General features: G+C 41.4%; 1 non-coding gene across 1 annotated transcript; it reads right to left on the reverse strand.

The window, feature by feature from the left end:
• Positions 1 to 13,093: 13,093 nt before the first annotated feature.
• Positions 13,094 to 13,202, reverse strand: LOC115895846. The gene has a single exon (XR_004055946.1). It is a non-coding gene; the product is annotated as a U6 spliceosomal RNA (small nuclear RNA).
• Positions 13,203 to 18,864: the final 5,662 nt, after the last annotated feature.

Raw genomic sequence — 18,864 nt, forward strand, 5'->3', positions numbered from 1 at the left:
TTGTATTTACCTCATAGGGTTATTGGGGATTAAATGAGAAAATGAACGTAAAGTGCTTAGCACAGTGCGTGCCTGGCATTCAGTAAGTGCTTAATACATGATAGTGCTTGGTCATGACTATTGTTCTCTTTCCAGTTGTGTTTGCATCCTTGAGATACTGTTTACAATTTCATATCCTGCCTTTTTCTCTTTTCATTGTACTAATTCCCCGTGTTATGTTGTACTTTTTATTAGCATTAGTTTCAATGGCTACATTATATGAAACACAGGGGATGCATTCAAATTTACTGGACCATTCTCCTGTTGTAAGATATTGAGTGTTTTCAATTTTTAACTACAGTCATGTGCTGCATACCACATTTTGGTCAATGATGGATTGCATATATGACAGCAGTCCAAAAAGGTTATAATGGAGCTGAAAAATTCCTATCGCCTAGTGACCTCATAGCCTTCTTAGTGTCATAGCACAATGCATTACTCATACGTTTGTGGTGATGCTGGTGTAAACAAACCTACAATGCTGCCAGCTATATGAAGCATAGCATATACTGTTATGTACAGTACATAATACTTGATAATGATAATAAATGACTATGTTACTGGTTCATGTATTTACTCTACTATGCTTTTTATGGTTATTTTATTTTTCTTTCTTTCTTTTTTTGAGAGAGGGTTTCACTCTGTCACCCAGGCTGGAGTGCAGCGGCACATTCATAGCTCACTGTGGCCTCTACTTCCTGGGCTCAAACTATCCTCCTATCTCAGCCTCCCAAGTAGATGGGACCACAGGTGCGGGCTACCATGCCCAGCTAATTTTTTTTTTTTTTTGGTAGCTATGGGGGACTCGCTATGTTGCCTAGCTGGTCTTGAACTCTTGGGTTCAAGTGATCCTTCTGCCTCAGCCTCCCAAAGTGTTGGGAAAAGTGTGAGCCACTGTGCTTGACCTTTTAAAAAATCCTGAAAACTAGACAACCAGGGATATTTTTATTTTAGAGTATATTCCTTCTAAGAAAACAATTAACTGTAAAACAGCCTAACGCAGGTTCTTCAGGAGGTACTCAGAAAAAGGTATTGTTATCATAGAAGATGACTACAGTTCCATGTGTGTTATTTACCTCAAAGACTTCCAGTGGGATGAGATGTGGAAATGGAAGACAGTGATACTGATGATCCCAACCCTGTGTAGGTCTGGCTAATGTGTGTGTTTGCTTGTGTCTTTGTTTCCAACAAAAAAGTTTAAAATTAAAAAAAAAATGTAAAAATAGAAACAAGCTAATAGAATAAGAATATAAAAGAAGAAAATATTTTTGTTCCATTGTATAATGAGTTTATCTTTTAAGCTAAGTGTTACTACAAAATAGTCAAAAAGTTAAAAAATTTAAGTTTATAAAGTAAAAAAGTTACAATGAGTTAAGGTTAATTTATTATTGTTGAAAACAGAATTTTAAAAAAAATATTTAGTGTAGCCTAAGTGCAGAGTGTTATAAAAAGTCTACGGTAATCTACGGTAGTGTCCTAGGCCTTCACGTTCAGTCGCCACTCACTCACTGAGTTGCCCAGAGCAGCTTCCCCTCTTGCAAGCTCCATTCATGGTGAGTGCCCCATATAAGTGTACTCTTACAGAAAACATTTATATTAAAAAAGAAAACTTTTATACTTTTACTGTATTTTTTCTTTTCTTTTCCTTTTTTTTTTTTTTTTTGAGAAGAAGTCTTGCTCTTGTCGCCCAGGCTGGAGTGCAGTGGCATGATATCGGTTCACAGAGCTGCCACCTCCCGGGTTCAAGTGATTCTCCTGCCCTAGCCTCCTGAGTAGCTGGGATTAAAGGTGCCTGCCACCACGGCCAGCTAATTTTTGTATTTTTAGTAGAGACGGGGTTTCACCATGCTGGCCAAGCTGGTCTCAAACTCCTGACTTTAGGCAATCTGCTTGCCTCGGCCTCTCAAAGTGCTGGGATTACAGGCGTGAGCCATTGCGCCTTGCTACTGTACTTTTCCTATGTTTAAATATATAAATACTTGCCATTGTGTTACAGTTGCCTACAGTATTCAGTACAGTAACATGCTGTACAGGTTTGTAGCCCAGGACATTAGGCTCTACCAAATAGACTAGCTGTGTAGTAGGCTATACCATCAAAGTTTGTGTAAGTACACTCTATTATGTTTGCACAACGATGAAATTGTCTAATGATGAATTTCTCAGAAAATATTCCCATTGTTAAACAACACATGACTATACTATAAATGAATGATGTCATACACAATTTTGGATTTGTTGGTTTGTCAGAACCCAGATTAGATAATCTCATTAATATAGGAGGCTGAGGTAGGAGAAAGGCTTGAACCCAGGAGGCGGAGATTGCAGTGAGCTGAGATTGCACCATTGCACTCCAGCCTGGGAGACAGAGTGAGACTCCATCTCAAAAAAAAAAAAAAAAAAAAAAAAAAAAATAGTTTGACTGCCCTAAAAATCCCTTGTTCTTGACCTAGTTATCACATCCCCACAAGCCTTCGGCAACCAATGGTCTTTTTACTCCCTCCCAAGTTTTTGCCTTTACCAGAATGACATATAGTTGGAATCATACAGTATGGAGCCTTTTTAGATTGGCTTCTTTCACTCAGTAATATGCATTTAAGGTTCCTTCCTGTCTTTTTATGGCTTGAGAGATCATTTCTTTTTATCGCTGAGAAATATTCCACTGTATGGATGTATCAGAGTTTGTTTATGCATTCTTCTATTGAAGGACAGCTTGGTTGTTTCCACGTTGGCAATTATGGATAAAGCTGCTACAAATGTGCATGTGCATGTTTTTGTGTGGAAACAAGCTTTTCACTCCTTTGAGTAAATACCAAGGAGTATTGCTGGGTCAAACATGGTCCTTCGCATAACCCTCTTTTATTTGAAATATACTTTCACATTCATTAATTTACCCAATTTTCACAGGAGCTGTCTGAGTTAAGTGAAGCATGTGTTTTTATTCTTACATAACAGATGGGAAACTGAGGATCCAAGAATTTAAGTAAGACATACAAATTCACATAGTTGGTGAGTGTGTAACCAAAACACTTAATCCAGCCTCTTCATACAGCCTGAAGTTTACAATAAAGCAATTAGCTGTAGCCAGAATAATTCTCATGATCTCATCAAACAATAGGACCAGGCCAGTCTTAGAAAAATGGGGAAGTAGCAAGGTCCTTTTACTGTCTTCCTGGGTCCACACCCAGAGTCTGTCTTTCAGACGTCCTCTGGTTTTTCTCCAGGATCAAAAGCACCATCACTACCACCCTGGAGATTGCCCAGAAACGGGCCAAATATCTCGATGAAGTCATTCGAGTCATTGTTATTATTCATGACTCAGAGTGCTGCCCCTCCCAGATGAAATACGCATTTCATAGTAGTTTAAGGACTTAACTCAAAACAGTGAAAAAATGTGGCAATTTTTAGCACCCTGGCAGGACTTGGAGGGTGGAGAGAGATGAAGTGAGATCTCTCAGTGCTCCTGAAATTATACCTCATATTTGGTTCATACAATATGTCATATCACAGGTAATGCGTATGACAGGGTAATTTCCTGACATTGCCATGGCATTTATTCTTTCATTTCATTCCAAGTTGCAGAAATTACCCCCAGAGAATTAGAAGAAGGTATCAATGGGCAAAATGACTTAGGTATAGTTACATTTCCTTTCAGTACCTAGGCCTTAATTTCCCCTTCAGTTATATGTGTGTGTGTGTGTGTGTGTGTGTGTGTGTGTGTACACACACACACACACATATATATGCATATATTTTAAGTGAAAGCAAGTTTATTAAGAAAGTAAAGGAATAAAGAATGGCTACTCCATAGGTAGAGCAGTGACACGGGCAGCTCAGCTGTGTATACTTATAGTTATTTCTTTTCTTTTATTTGGAAACATAAATTTCTGTTAAAAACATACAACAAATAAAAATTACTAGAGGAAAGCCATAGGACTTGTTGCTGAGACATAGTGAAAAAAATGATTGTTAGTCAGAAAAATTATTGAATGAGGCATGAACAATCTCTTTTTTTTTCATTATATTTTAAGTTCTAGGGTACATGTGCACAATGTGCAGGTTTTTTACATAGGCATACATGTGCCATGTTGGTTTGCTGCACACATCAACTTGTCATTTACATTAGGTATTTCTCCTAATGCTGTCCCTCCCCCAGCCCCCCACACCCCATTAGGCCCCAGTGTGTGATGTTACCTGCCCTGTGTCCATGTGTTCTGCTTGTTCAACTCCCACCTATGAGTGAGAACATGCGGTGTTTGGTTTTCTGTCTTTGTGATAGTTTGCTGAGAATGATGGTTTCCAGCTGCATCCATGTCCTTGCAAAGGACGTGAACCCATCCTTTCTTATGGCTGCATAGTATTCCATGGTGTATACGTGCCACGTCTTCTTAATCCAGTTTATCATTAATGGACATTCCAAGTCTTTGCCATTGTGAATAGTGCTGTAATAAACACACGTGTGCATGTGTCTTTATCGTAGAGTGATTTATAATCCTTTGAGTATATACCCAGTAAAGGGATCACTGGGTCAAATGGTATTTCTAGTTCTAGATCCTTGAGGAATCGCCACATTGTCTTCCACAGTGGTTGAACTAACACTCCCGCCAACAGTGTAAAAGCGTTCGTATTTCTCCACATCCTCTCCAGCATCTGTTGTTTCCTGACTTTTTAATGGTCTCCATTCTAAGTGGTGTGAGATAGTATCTCATTGTGGTTTTGATTTGCATTTATGTGATGACCAGCGATGATGAGCATTTTTTCATATATCTGTTGGCTGCATAAATGTGTTCTTTTGAGAAGTGTCTGTTCATATCTGTTGCCCAGTTTTTGATGGGGTTGTTTGTTTTTTTCTTGTAAATTTGTTTAAGTTCTTTGTAGATTCTGGATATTAGCCCTTTGTCAGATGAGTAGATTGCAAAGATTTTCTCCCATTCTGTAGGATGCCTGTTCACTCTGATGATAGTTTCTTTTGCTGTGCAGAAGCTCTTTAGTTTAATTAGATCCCATTTCTCAATTTTGACTTTTGTTGCCATTGCTTTTGGTGTTTTAGTCATGAAGTCTCTGCTCATGGCTATGTCCTGAATGGTATTGCCTAGGTTTTCTTATAGGGTTTTTATGGTGTTAGGTCTTACATTTAAGTCTTTAATCCATCCTGAGTTAATTTTTGTATACGGTGTAAGGAATTTTCAGCTTTCTACATATGGCTAGCCAGCTTTCCCATCACCACTTATTAAATAGGGAATCCTTTCCCCATTTCTTGTTTTTGTCAGGTTACTCAAAGATCAGATGGTTGTAGATGCGTGGTGTTATTTCTGAGGCCTCTGTTCCGTTCCATTGATCTGTATACCTGTTTTGGTAGCAGTACCATGCTGTTTTGGTTACAGTAGTCTTATAGTATAGCTTCAAGTTAGGCAGCATGATGCCTCCAGCTTTGTTCTTTTTGCTTGTCTTGGCAATTGCAGGCTTTTTTTTGGTTCCAAATGAACTTTAAAGTAGCTTTTGCCAATTCTGTGAAGAAAGTCTGTGGAAGCTTGATGGGGGATAGCACTGAATCTATAAAAAATTACCCTGGGCAGTATGGCCATTTTCACAATATTGATTCTTCCTATCCACGAGCATGGAATGTTCTTCTATTTGTTTGTGTCCTCTTTTATTTCATTGAGCAGTGGTTTGTAGTTCTCCTTGAAGAGGTTCTTCACATCCCTTGTAAGTTGGATTCCTAGGTATTTTATGCTCTTTGTAGTATTTGTGAATGGGAGTTCACTCACGATTTGACTCTCTGTTTGTCTGTTATTAGTGTATAGGAATGCTTGTGATTTTTGCATATTGATTTTATATCCTGAGACTTTGCTGAAGTTGCTTATCAGCTTAAGGAGAATTTGGGCTGAGACGATGGGGTTTTCTAAATATACAATCATGTCATCTGCAAACAGGGACAATTTGACTTCCTCTTTTCCAATTGAATACACTTTATTTCTTTCTCTTGCCTGATTGCCCTAGTCAGAACTTCCAACATTATGTTGAATAAGAGTGGTGAGAGAGGGCATCCTTGTCTTGTGCCAGTTTTCAAAGGGAATGCTTCCAGTTTTTGCCCATTCAGTATGATATTGGCTGTGGGTTTGTCGTAAATAGTTCTTATTATTTTGAGATAAGTCCCATCAATATCTAGTTTATTCAGAGTTTTTAGCATGAAAGGCTGTTAAATTTTGTCAAAGACCTTTTCTGCATCTATTGAGGTTTTTTTCATTGGTTCAGTTTATCTGATGGATTATGTTTATTGATTTGCATATGTTGAACCAGTCTTGCATCCCAGGGATGAAGCCCACTTGATCATGGTGGATAAGCTTTTTGATGTGCTGCTGGATTCGGTTTGCCAGTATTTTATTGAGGATTTTCACATTGATGTTCATCAGAGATATTGGCCTAAGATTCTCTTTTTTGTGTGTGTGTCTCTGCCAGGCTTTGGTATCAGGATGATGCTAGCCTCATAAAATAAGTTAGGAAGGATTCTCTCTTTTTCTGTTGATTGAAATAGTTTCAGAAGGAATGGTACCAGCTCCTCTTTGTACTTCTGGTAGAATTTGGTTGAGCATCTGTCTGGTCCTGGACTTTTTTTAGGTGGTAGGCTATTCATTATTGACTCAATTTGAGAACCTGTTTTTGGTCTATTCAGAGATTCAACTTCTTCCTTGTTTAGTGTTGGGAGGGTGTATGTGTCCAGGAATTTATCCATTTCTTCTAGATTTTCTAGTTTATTTGAATAGAGTTGTTTATAGTATTCTCTGATGGTAGTTTGTATTTCTGTGGGATCAGTGGTGATATCCCCTTTATCATTTCTTATTGCATCTATTTGATTCTTCTCTCCTTTCTTCTTTATCAGTCTTGCTAGCAGTCTATCAATTTTGTTGGTCTTTTCAAAAAACCAGCTCCTGGATTCCTTGATTTTTTGAAGGGTTTTTTGTGTCTGTATCTCCTTCAGTTCTTCTCTGATCTTATTTATTTCTTGCCTTCTGCTAGCTTTTGAATGTGTTTGCTCTTGCTTCTCTAGTTCTTTTAATTATGATGTTGGGGTGTTGATTTTAGGTCTTTCCTGCTTTCTCTTGTGGGCATTTCGTGCTATAAATTTCCCTCTACACACTGCTTTAAATGTGTCCCAGAGATTCTGCTACGTTGTGTCTTTGTTCTCATTGGTTTCAAAGAATGTCTTTATTTCTGCCTTCATTTCGTTATGTACCCAGTAGTCAGTCATTCAGGAGTGGTAGTTCAGTTTTCATGTAGTTGTGTGGTTTTGAGTGAGTTTCTTAATCCTGAGTTCTAATTTGATTGCACTGTGGTCTGAGAGAGTTTTTTTTTGTGATTTCTGTTCTTTTCCACTTGCTGAGGAGTGTTTTACTACAAATTTTGTGGTCAATTTTAGAATAAGTGCAATGTGGTGCTGAGAAGAATGTACATTCTGTCAATTTGGGGTGGAGAGTTCTGTAGATGTCTGTTAGGTCTGCTTGGTCCAGAGCTGAGTTCAAGTCCTGGATATCCTTGTTGACCTTCTGTCTTGTTGATCCTTCTAATATTGACAGTGGGGTATTAAAGTCTCCCATTATTATTGCATTGGAGTCTCTTGTAGGTTTCTAAGGCTTTGCTTTATGAATCTGGGTGGTCCTGTATTGGGTGCATATATATTTAGGATGGTTAGCTCTTCTTGATGAATTGATCCCTTTGCGATTATGTAGTGACCTTCTTTGTCTCTTTTGATCTTTGTTGGTTTAAAGTCTGTTTTATCAGAGACTAAGATTGCAGCCCCTGCTTTTTTTTTTTGCTTTCCATTTGCTTGGTAGCTCTTCCTCCATCCCTTCAATTTGAGCCTATGCGCATCTTTGTACATGAGATGGTTCTCCTGAATACAGCACACCAGTGGGTCTTGACTCTTTATCCAATTTGCCAGTCTGTGTTTTTTAATGGGGGCATTTAGCCCATTTATGTTTAAGGATAATATTGTTATGTTTGAATTTGATCCTGTCATTATGATGTTAGCTGGTTATTTTGCCCATTAATTGATGCAGTTTCTTCATAGGGTCGATGGTCTTTACCATTTGGCATGTTTTTGCAGTGGCTGGTACCGGTTGTTCCTTTCCATCTTTAGTGCTTCCTTCAGGAGCTATTGTAAGGCAAGCCTGGTGGTGACAAAATCTCAGTATTTGCTTGTCGTAAAGGATTTTATTTGTCCTTCACTTACGAAGTTTAGTTTGGCTGGATATGAGATTTGGGTTTGAAAATTTTTTTCTTCAAGAATGTTGAATATTGACCCCCACTCTCTTCTGGCTTATAGAGTTTCTGCTGAGAGATCTGCTGTTAGCCTGATAGGCTTCCGTTTGTGGGTAACCCGACCTTTCTCTCTGACTACCCTTAACATTTTTTCCTTCCTTTCAACCTTGGTGAATCTGACAATTATGTGTGTTGAGGTTTCTTTTCTCGAGGAGTATCTTTGTGGTGTTCTCTGTATTTCCTGTAGTTGAATGTTGGCCTGCCTTGCTAGGTTGGGGAAGTTCTCCTGGATAATATCCTGAAGAGTGTTTTCTAACTTGGTTTCATTCTCCCAGTCACTTTCAGATACACCAATCAAGCGTATATTTGGTCTTTTCACATAGTCCCATTTTTCTTGGAGGCTTTGTTCGTTTCTTTTTACCCTTTTTTGTCTAATCTTGTCTTCTCACTTTATTTCATTAATTTGATCTTCAATCACTGATATCCTTTCTTCCACTTGATCAAATCGCCTATTGAAGCTTGTGCATGCATCACGAAGTTCTTATGCCATGGTTTTCAGCTCCATCAGGTCATTTAAGGTCTTCTCTACACTGTTTATTCTAATTAGTCATTCATCTAACCTTTTTCCAAGGTTTTTAGCTTCCTTGCAATGGGTTAGAACATGCTCCTTTAGCTTGGAGAAGTTTGTTATTACTGAGCTTCTGAAGTCTACTTCTGTCAATTTGTCAAACTCATTCTCCATCCAGTTTTGTTCCCTTGCTGGAGAGGAGCTGCGATCCTTTGGAGGAGAAGAGGCGCTCTGTTTTTTGGAATTTTCAGCTTTTCTGCTCTGGTTTCTCCTCATGTTTGTGGTTTCATCTACCTTTGGTCTTTGATGTTGGTGACCTACGGATGGGGTTTTGGTGTGGATGTCCTTTTTGTTGATGTTGATGCTCTTACTTTCTGTTTGTTGGTTTTGCCTCTAACAGTCAGACCCCTCAGCTGCAGGTCTGTTGGAGTTTGCTGGGGGTCCACTCCATACCCTGTTTCCCTGGGTATCACCAGTGGAGACTGCAGAACAGCAAATATTGCTGCCTGATCCTTCCTCTGGAGGCTTTGTCTCAGAGGGGCACCCACCTGTTTGAGGTGTCTGTTGGCCCCTACTGGGAGGTGTTTCCCAGTCAGGCTACACAGGGGTCAGGGACTTGCTTGAGGAGGCAGTCTGTCTGTTTTTGGAGCTCAAACGACGTGCTGAGAGAACCACTACTCTCTTCAGAGGTGTCAGACAGGGACGTTTAAGTCTGCAGAAGCTGTCTGCTGCTTTTATTCTACTATGCCCTGCCCCCAGAGGTGGAATATACAGAGGCAGTAGGCCTTGTTGAGCTGTGGTGGGCTCCGCCCAGTTCATGCTTCCTGGCCTCTTTGTTTACACTGTGAGCTACTCAAGCCTCAGCAATGGTGGATGCCCCTCCTCCCACCAATGTGCAGTGTCGCAGGTTGATCTCAGACTGCTCTGCTAGCAGTGAGCAAGGCTCCTTGGGTGTAGGACCCACTGAGCCAGGCACGGGAGGGTATCTCCTGCTCTTCTGGTTGCTAAGATGGCAGGAAAAGTGCAGTATTTGGTCAGGAGTGTATCATTTCTCCAGGGACAGTCTGTCACAGCTTCCTTGGCTAGGAAAGGTAAATCCCCTGACCCTTCCACTTCTTGGTTGAGGTGATGCCCCGCCCTGCTTCAGATCACCCTCCATGGGCTGCACCCACTGTCCAACTAGTCCCAATGAGATGAACCAGGTACCTCAGTTGGAAATGCAGAAATCACCCATCTTCTGCTCGATCTCGCTGGGAGCTGCAGACTGGAGCTGTTCCTATTCGGCCATCTTGGAAGCCAGTTATTTCTTGATTATGTGCTAAACAAGGTGTGGATTGTTCATGAGTTTTCCTGAAAAGGGGTGGGCAATTCCAAGAACTGAGGGTTCCTCCACTTTTTAGACCATATAGGGTAACTTCCTGACCTTGCCACGGCATTTGTAAGCTGTCATAGCACTGTTGCCAATGTCCAGTGTATAATGAGCAGTGAGGACGACCAGAGGCCACTTTTGTCACCATCTTGGTTTTGGTGGGTTTTGGGCAACTTCTTTACTGCAACCTCTTTTATCAGCAAGATTTTAGTAACCTTCTGTCTCATCCTGTGACTCAGAATGCTTAAACTTTCTGGGAATGCAGCCCAGTAGGGCTCAGTCTTATTTTACCCAGTCCTATTGAATACTCCATCCTATTCAGGATGGAGTCACTCTGGTTCAAACACCTCTGACATATTTCCCTGTTCCCTGTTACAAGGGAACCCTTAATCATAAAGGTTCTAGAGGGATGAAGATCCACCTTCTGTAACTTCTTCAAGGCTCCCATCAGTAATCTTTATCACCTTCACAGGTTAATTACCCTGAGTGAAATATATCACATCTGTTGTTGGGGTAGAGGTGGCATGTCACAAGCATAATAAGAGTATATTTGTTTTCTCTCTATAATCTCCATGTCATTACAAATAAACATATAATCTGAATACAGGCTACTAATTATCCAAAGGCAGCTTCATGACAAATCTCTTCCAACCGGGTTGCTGCCTCTAAACCCCGCCCTTGTAGAGACTTTATTATTTTTTTTTTTTATTTTTTTTTGAGATGGAGTCTCGCTCTGTCGCCCGGGCTGGAGTACAGTGGCCGGATCTCAGCTCACTGCAAGCTTCACCTCCTGGGTTTATGCCATTCTCCTGCCTCAGCCTCCCGGGTAGCTGGGACTACAGGCGCCCGCCACCTCGCCCGGCTAGTTTTTTTGTATTTTTTTGTAGAGACGGGGTTTCACCGTGTTAGCCAGGATGGTCTTGATCTCCTGACCTCGTGATCCGCCGGTCTCGGCCTCCCAAAGTGCTGGGATTACAGGCTTGAGCCACTGCACCCGGCGTAGAGACTTTATGGTTACCACAGAGAAATCCTTCTTAAAACAGTTTTAGAAAATAAAATAAACATTCCGGCATGGATTTTGACACTATTCCTCAAATGTAGGAAGAGCAATGCCCTGATTGTTACAATGAGGAGCTGGCCTCTATCCAGCATGCTGTAGTTTTATTTTTTGCCACAAAATGACTCAAATTCCTTCCTTTTGCCATTAAAATTTTAGTAGTCGACTGGCCTTGGGCACCTCTGATCTTGAATAATCTTTGACATCTTACAGTAAATGAAAACATTGTTTGCCTAAATATGATTCCAATATATATATATTTAAGATTGAGGATTTCTGGGTCACTGTTTTATTTCTTTCCTGAACTGCAGAGAAGCTGTTGGCTACCTCTGTACAGCTTTTGGGTGAGGAAAGTGTAACTTAGAGCCGTCCTCAAAACGAATCATCTTTGGATGGTAATGATTTTCCAAGGGGAGATTTTAATTCAGTTCATTCTGGGTGCCAGTATCAGGATGAGATTTTCAGAGTTCACCCAGAGCAATCATTTATAACAATACCGGTAGAGCATTTAAGTCAGTTTATCTTTCTGTGGCCCTCCATTGCCCTCAAAATAAAATTCAAACCTCTTAATAAGGCTTTAAGGCCCTTTACAATCTATCCTTGTAGCCAATCCAGTGGTCCTCTGTCCTTGGGATCCTTGGGCACTTATCACTCCTGTTGAACTTGAGTCTGCAATGTAACAGTTGCTTACACTCTATCTCCCCCAGTAAGTTGTGAGCACTGGATTCTCATTCCTGAGCATAAGGCATGGTGTTCTGTAGCAATCCATAAATATCTGATGAATGAATTAATGAATGAAAAGAATTCAGGCCAGATGCGGTGGCTCATGCCTATAATCCCAGCTCTTTGGGAGACTGAGACGAAAGCGTAACTTGAGGCCAGGAATTTGAGACCAGCCTGGCCAACATGGTGAAATCCCATCTCTACTACAAATACAAAAATTAGCTGGGTGTGGTGGCACATGCCTGTAATCCCAGCTACTTCTGGAGGCTGAGGCATGAGAGTCACTTGAGCCTGGGGGGCAGAGGTTGCAGTGAGCTGAGACTGCACCACTGTACTCCAGCCTGGGTGACAGAGTGAGACTCTGTCTCAAAACAGACAAACAAACAAACAAAAAACGAAAGAGAAGAATTCATTGATGAATCCACACTATGGAATGAGCTATGGGTACTTTACTAGACAGTTAGCTTAAGCAAATGTATTAATATAAGTCTGCGAAGATCGTTGGTCTACTATTAACTTGTTTTTCCTCACTATGAAATCAGTAAGCCCTTCAGTAGAGAGAGGCCAGAAGAATTCATTCTGCCCTGGCTCCATGTACCCTGACAAATTTTCTTTTTTGGCCCTAGTATTGCATTGTCCCAAAGCCTCTTGTCAATGCCTCACTCCTCTGAATCCCACACTTGTGTGCACTGGAATGGGTTCTTTCCTTTGTGAGAATTTTAATAGAAATTGCTAAGACTTCTCAGTCTATCTGAATGAAGTTGTACAAAGTTTACAGTCTAAGGATGATCCTATTTCAATGACCTGGACTCTTGGTGTTTTTAATTTGCTATTGCTATTGTAAGACCTCTGTGTTGCCTGACCTTGAAGAAGCCTGATTTCCTTTATTGTGCCTTCTGCAGAAAGCAGAGTTCTGCTGCCTCTTCCTGGGGCATTGTTTTCTCTGTTCCATTCTGTCTCTTAGCTTTATGCAGGAGCATTGGCAGATATAATCAAAACCACTACCACCACCACAACCCCTGTGCTAAGTATTCTATCCGTATTTAATATTTTTATTTTCACTTAAACATTTTTTTTGGTAAAAAATATGTAATGCTTCATGAACTTGTGTGTCATCCTTCAGCAGGGGCCATGTTAATCATCTTCTCTTATCATTCCAATTTTAGTATATGTGCTGCCAAAGTGAGCACTCCATCTATGTTTATTCATGGAATCCTCACAACATCTATGGAGTAGGTGCTGTAATTATAAACTTATTTTTGCAGATGAGGAAACTGAGGCATAGAAAGACCGATTTGCTCGAGGCCACATCTAGGGACCCTTGTGGTCTAGCTCCAGGACATTACACTCACCTAGATTTTTCTCGGGACCACTTCTCCTCTGTGTGTTACACTAGCAAATATTCTGCATCCTCCACCATCCTTGCTGTAGCAGCCAGATCTTTTTTATGTCATACTGACCTTCATGTGGACTTTATAGACAGATCCTAAGCAAAATACTTTCCTTTCATGTGGTCTTCATTTCTTCAGTCTGCCTTTCCTTCTTGCTCAGTCAGCCCTCGACCTTGTGCTGAGTGATCTGTGGGTATTTGGCACTTTTCCCAGTCATAAGAGAATCCTGCTGGAGGAAGGATGATGTGATAGTATGAAGCAGTGGGGGTTAAGTTTAGGGTGCAGCATGTTGGGGGGCCTGTTGGGAGAAATAGAGTGAGAAAATGTCTGAGATCCTTTGGTAAAATATTGCAGAATCATGTAGGCTTCATATCATCCATCTCTATCACTGTTTAGAGTTTTCAAAAACAAACAGTTTTGTGAGCCAGGTGGGGTAAGAATTATCATTATTATTTATTTTTTTGCCGAAAACCGCAGCTCAGAAAGCAAAATGATTGGCTGTAGGTCATCCAGCTACTAAGCAGTGAAGCAGGTTTAGCACTTCTGTTTCCTTTCCCCACAGCGCCCTGTTTCTCTGTGATTGTACAAGCAGACAATGAATAAAAACCATCATCTAGGCCGGGCGCGGTGGCTCAAGCCTGTAATCCCAGCACTTTGGGAGGCCGAGACGGGCGGATGGCGAGGTCAGGAGATCGAGACCATCCTGGCTAACACGGTGAAACCCCGTCTCTACTAAAAAATACAAAAAACTAGCCGGGCGAGGTGGCGGGCACCTGTGGTCCCAGCTGCTCAGGAGGCTGAGGCAGGAGAATGGCGTAAACCCGGGAGGCGGAGCTTGCAGTGAGCTGAGATCTGGCCACTACACTCCTGCCCGGGCGACAGAGCGGGACTCCGTCTCAAAAACAAAAACAAAAACAAAAACAAAACCAAAAAACCCAACATCTTCTGTCTTCATAATTGAAACTTTTCTTTTGTTGCTTTCCCAGAAAACAAATGAAAAATGAACTTGGAGTCCCTGTTGACTGGCTTGGCTATTGCTACTACCTTCCCTCTCATTGACAAATTCTAGTGTGTTAGGGCGGTGATTGTGATGAGCAACTTCAGAGGGGCCAAGGCTCTGGTTGCTGGACCAGTTATCAAATCGTTTTGTCTGGAAATCCGGCTGACTAGTACATGAGTCTGGATTATTGAAGCCAACTGGCAAGTATGACTGCAAGAATGTCACCTTATTGCTCTGTTCTTATTTTCATCTCTTTTCCAGGCTACGGGGAATTATTATATGCTGCTTGAAGTATAGTGAAGTAGGAAAAGAAAGATTGTTTTGAAACTTTCAAATGATTTAATTTACTTCCATCCTGCCATGGAACATTCCACCATGTGTTTGTGTGATATTCACTTTTACTTTCCCCTCTCCATCCTTCACCAGGTGTTACTTTTTTCAGCATGAGAATGTATTATTTTTATTTTTTTGAGACCAGAGTTTCACTCTTGTCACCTAGGCTGTAGTGCAATGGCACGATCTTGGCTCATTGCAACCTCCGCTTCCCGGGTTCAAGCAATTCTTCTGCCTCAGCCTCCCAAGTAGCTGGGATTACAGGCACCTGCTAGCATGCCTGGCTAATTTTTGTATTTTTAGTAGAGACAGGGTTTCACCATGTTGGCTAGGCTGGTGTCGAACTCCTGACCTCAGGTGATCTGCCTGCCTTGGCCTCCCAAAGTGCTGGGATTACAGGCGTAAGCCACTGACCCTGGCCCAGAATGTATTATTTTTATATAAAATGGCCTGCAACAAATTAACTCTGCTCTATTATTGTTATTATTACTATTTTTAATAGAGGGTCTCACTGTGTTAACCAGGTTAGAATGCAGCGGCACGATCTTGGCTCACTGCAACCTCTGCCTCCTGGGCTCAAGCGATCTTCCCACCTCAGCCTCTCTAGTAGCTGAGACCACTTTTGTACGCCACTACTTTTGGCTAATTTTTTTAAGGTTTTTGTAGAGACACGGTCACACTATATTGCCCAGGCTGGTTTTGAACTCCTGGGCTCAAGTGATCCTCCCTTCTCGGCCTCCCAAAGTGCTGGGATTACAAGAGTCAGCTATTGTGCCCTGCCAACTCTGCTTTAATTGTAACTTAAGCCTCCAAAGTGGAATGAAGACTAAATGCCAAATTTGCTTTATAATAAGGGAGAAAAAAACACACCCAACTATAAGCAATCTTTACATTCCTTCTTCTATTCACTTGTATACATTGTCTATTTTACCTAAAGGAAAAGTTCTTTAGATTCATTTTAATTCACTAAAACTTTGTTCCATGCCTATTTTTGGCTTTTTCCTGGTTAAGTCTCCAAACAATGAGACACAGTGTCCACCCTCACAGAGCTGACAGATTTTGAGAAATGAAAAAAACGTTGGTTTTCCAAAGATTCTCTGGAGGCAGAAACAGGATTGTGGCACACACAGAATTGCAGGGCTTCTACGCACATCTCTTTCCAGTAGTGCTTTGCCAGCCCCCATGGTGTCTGCCCCTGTGCAGAAGTAGGTTGCTGGTCATCCGGATGTTCTGACTCTGGAAAATGCTGCCATCTCCAGCTCTTTCTCTGGCTGGTCCAGCTCACCGCTTATTTGAGCCAACAGTATAACCCTGTTATACTCTCACACATTGATTACAAAGCAGAGGTACTTTGTGTTTTCCCTGCTTTATAGGAATGCTTCAAATTATAAATTGTAAAACTTAAAATTGTAAAAAAAAAATAAGTAGACAAATAAAAACAAAATTCATTCACTTTTTATATTGCAACTCCTCTTTTTTTTTTTTTTTTTTTCAGAATTCCCACTAGACTTAAACTTAAAAGTTTAAGTTAAGCTCCCTGAAGTCAGGGACTAGGTCTCTCTTATTTCATCTCCTGCTGCCTATGCCCAGTGCAGAGCCTGGTCCATGTTATCCACTCAATAAATATTTTGCTAAATGCAAATGGATGACTCCATGACTCAGGCATGCATCTCTGTGAACGTGGCCAAGACAAGCTGAGTGGCAGACACCATGCTGTACTAAAAATTATCCCTTCTTCTGACACTGGCTGACTGTCCTTTGAACGTGTTAGTGTGACTTGGCCCTCTCTTCCCTCAGGATGAGTTCATTTCCCAGGAGGCTTCTCAGACCCTCATGTAAGTAGAACCTTGGCAGAGCCACCCTGGGGGCCCTCCAGACTTGGCCAGATCCTGTCTGGATCCTGGAGTGAAGGCAGCCTGGGATCAAGCCAGGGTTCAGCTACATAAACAATGACAGCTGGGATGTCAAATGGAAGGACAAGAACTATGAGAGAGAAAAACAGTTACTTCTGACTGGGAAGGTCAAGGAAGACATCGGGCAGATGATCAGAGGAATGCACCAGCTGCAGGAGCAGAGTCACGGGGCACAGAGGAGCACAGTGTTCCTGGGGAGTGGTCAGAGGCCTGCTGTGGAGAATAACACTGGGAGACAAAAAAATAAAGATTGTTTGGGGACAATTGTGGACTTTATTCTAGAGGCCAAGAGAAGCAATTTGACCTGAGTTTGGGGAAGCATCACTATGAAAGATGGATTGAGGGGGAAAGTTGGAAAATTGCTTAAAAAGCTCCATCAATAATCCAAGGGAGAGTATTGAAGATAACCAAAGCCAGGGCAATGGGACTGCAAAGTCCCCTCCATTTGCCAGTATTTACTTATTTTTGTATCCACAACACTTCCAAGCCCAGTGTCAGGCCCAGAATAAGTGGTTGGGAAGTATAGAAGACTGAGTAAATAAAGCACAAATAGAGAAGACATTGGAAATGTAGAATCAATGAATCCATAGGTTGTGAGCATGGGGGAGGGGGTGGGTGAAGGGAAGGAAGAAAATGAAGATAAAATGAAATTTTGGGTATTATGTCTATGTTGTTGGGACATTCCTACAGGAGTACAACAGATAGCAGAAGCAGATGGTGTTTGAGAGGATTATGACAACATTTAATGAAGCCTTACTTGGTGGCAGGCATACCTCTAAATGCCTTCCGTGTAGTAACCTATTTCATCCATATGCTAACCTTATGCGGCAGATACCATTATTCTTTGACAGATGAGGACACCGAGGAACAGGCAGGTAAGGTAACCTCCTGAAGTCACACAGCTAACAAGTGGCACAGCCAGAATTTGAATTTTTGTCTCTTGGTTTGATACCTGTTGTATTGCAGATACCTGTGAAATGCCTGTGGTTAAATCTCGCAGGCCTAGGAAGACAGCCTGCATGCAGCTTTGCAGATGCTCTTTTAGGCCCTTTGGCGTCAACGTCAGTTCTGTGATTCTAACTAGGTCTATTAGTCATGGTCCTTCAGAGAAACAGAATCGACAGGATGTGTATGTATATGTATATGTATATTCATCCTGTTGTAAATGTGTGTATCTATATATCTAATCTATATCTGTATCTAATCTAGATTTATATCCTGAGAAAGAGAGAAAGAGAAACATAGGGACGGAGAGAGATTATTTTAAGGAATTGACTTATGTGACTGTGGAAGCTGGCAAGTCTAAAATCTGCAGGGGTGGGCAGGGAGGCTGGAGACGCAGGGAAGAATTGAACTTTGGTCCGAAATCCCCCTTCTCCCAGGGAGGGCAGTCTTTTCTATTAATGTCTTCAGCTGAGTGGATGAAACCCACCACATTATGGAGAACAGCCTGCTTTACTCAAAGTCTACTAATTTAAATGTTGATCTCATCTAAAAAATAGCTTCAGGGAAACATGTAAAATAATGTTTGACCAAATATTTAGACACTGTGGCTTGGCCAAGTTGATCCATAAAATTAATTAATCATCACACTAAGGCTCAGAAATAGGGACTTCACTGAGCCTAGTAGGTGGCAAGTGCTGAGCTCCCACTGCAGTAGCCTTTGTGGAAGCAGGCATGAAGTGTGAATCATTCCTTGAGGAATTTGGAAAATATTAGGCTTGGATTATCAACACTGATCATCTTTAGAACAATATATCTAGGCCGGGTGCAGTGGCTCACAACTGTAATCCCAGTACTTTGGGAAGCTGAGGTGGGCAGATCACCTAGGTCAGGAGTTCGAGACCAGCCTGGCCAACATGGCAAAACCTGGTCTCTACTAAAAATACAAAAATTAGCTGGGCATGGTGGTGGCATGCCTGTCATCCCAGCTACTCAGGAGGCTGAGGCAGGAAAATCACTTGAACCCGGGGAGGGGGAGGTTTCAGTGAGCGGAGATCATGCCACTGTACTCCAGCCTGGGTGACAGAGTGAGACCCCAGCTCACTGCAATAATCATGGAAGTGCAGATATCTCTTTGATAAACTTATTTCCTTTATTTTGGGTGTGTATCTAGGAGTGGGATTGCTGGATAATATGGTAGCTCTATTTTTAGTTTTTTTGAGGGACCTCCAAACTGTTCTTCATAGTGATTATACTAATTTACATTCCCATC

Source organism: Rhinopithecus roxellana, chromosome 2 (assembly GCF_007565055.1).
Source record: "Rhinopithecus roxellana isolate Shanxi Qingling chromosome 2, ASM756505v1, whole genome shotgun sequence".
Taxonomy (NCBI): domain Eukaryota; kingdom Metazoa; phylum Chordata; class Mammalia; order Primates; family Cercopithecidae; genus Rhinopithecus; species Rhinopithecus roxellana.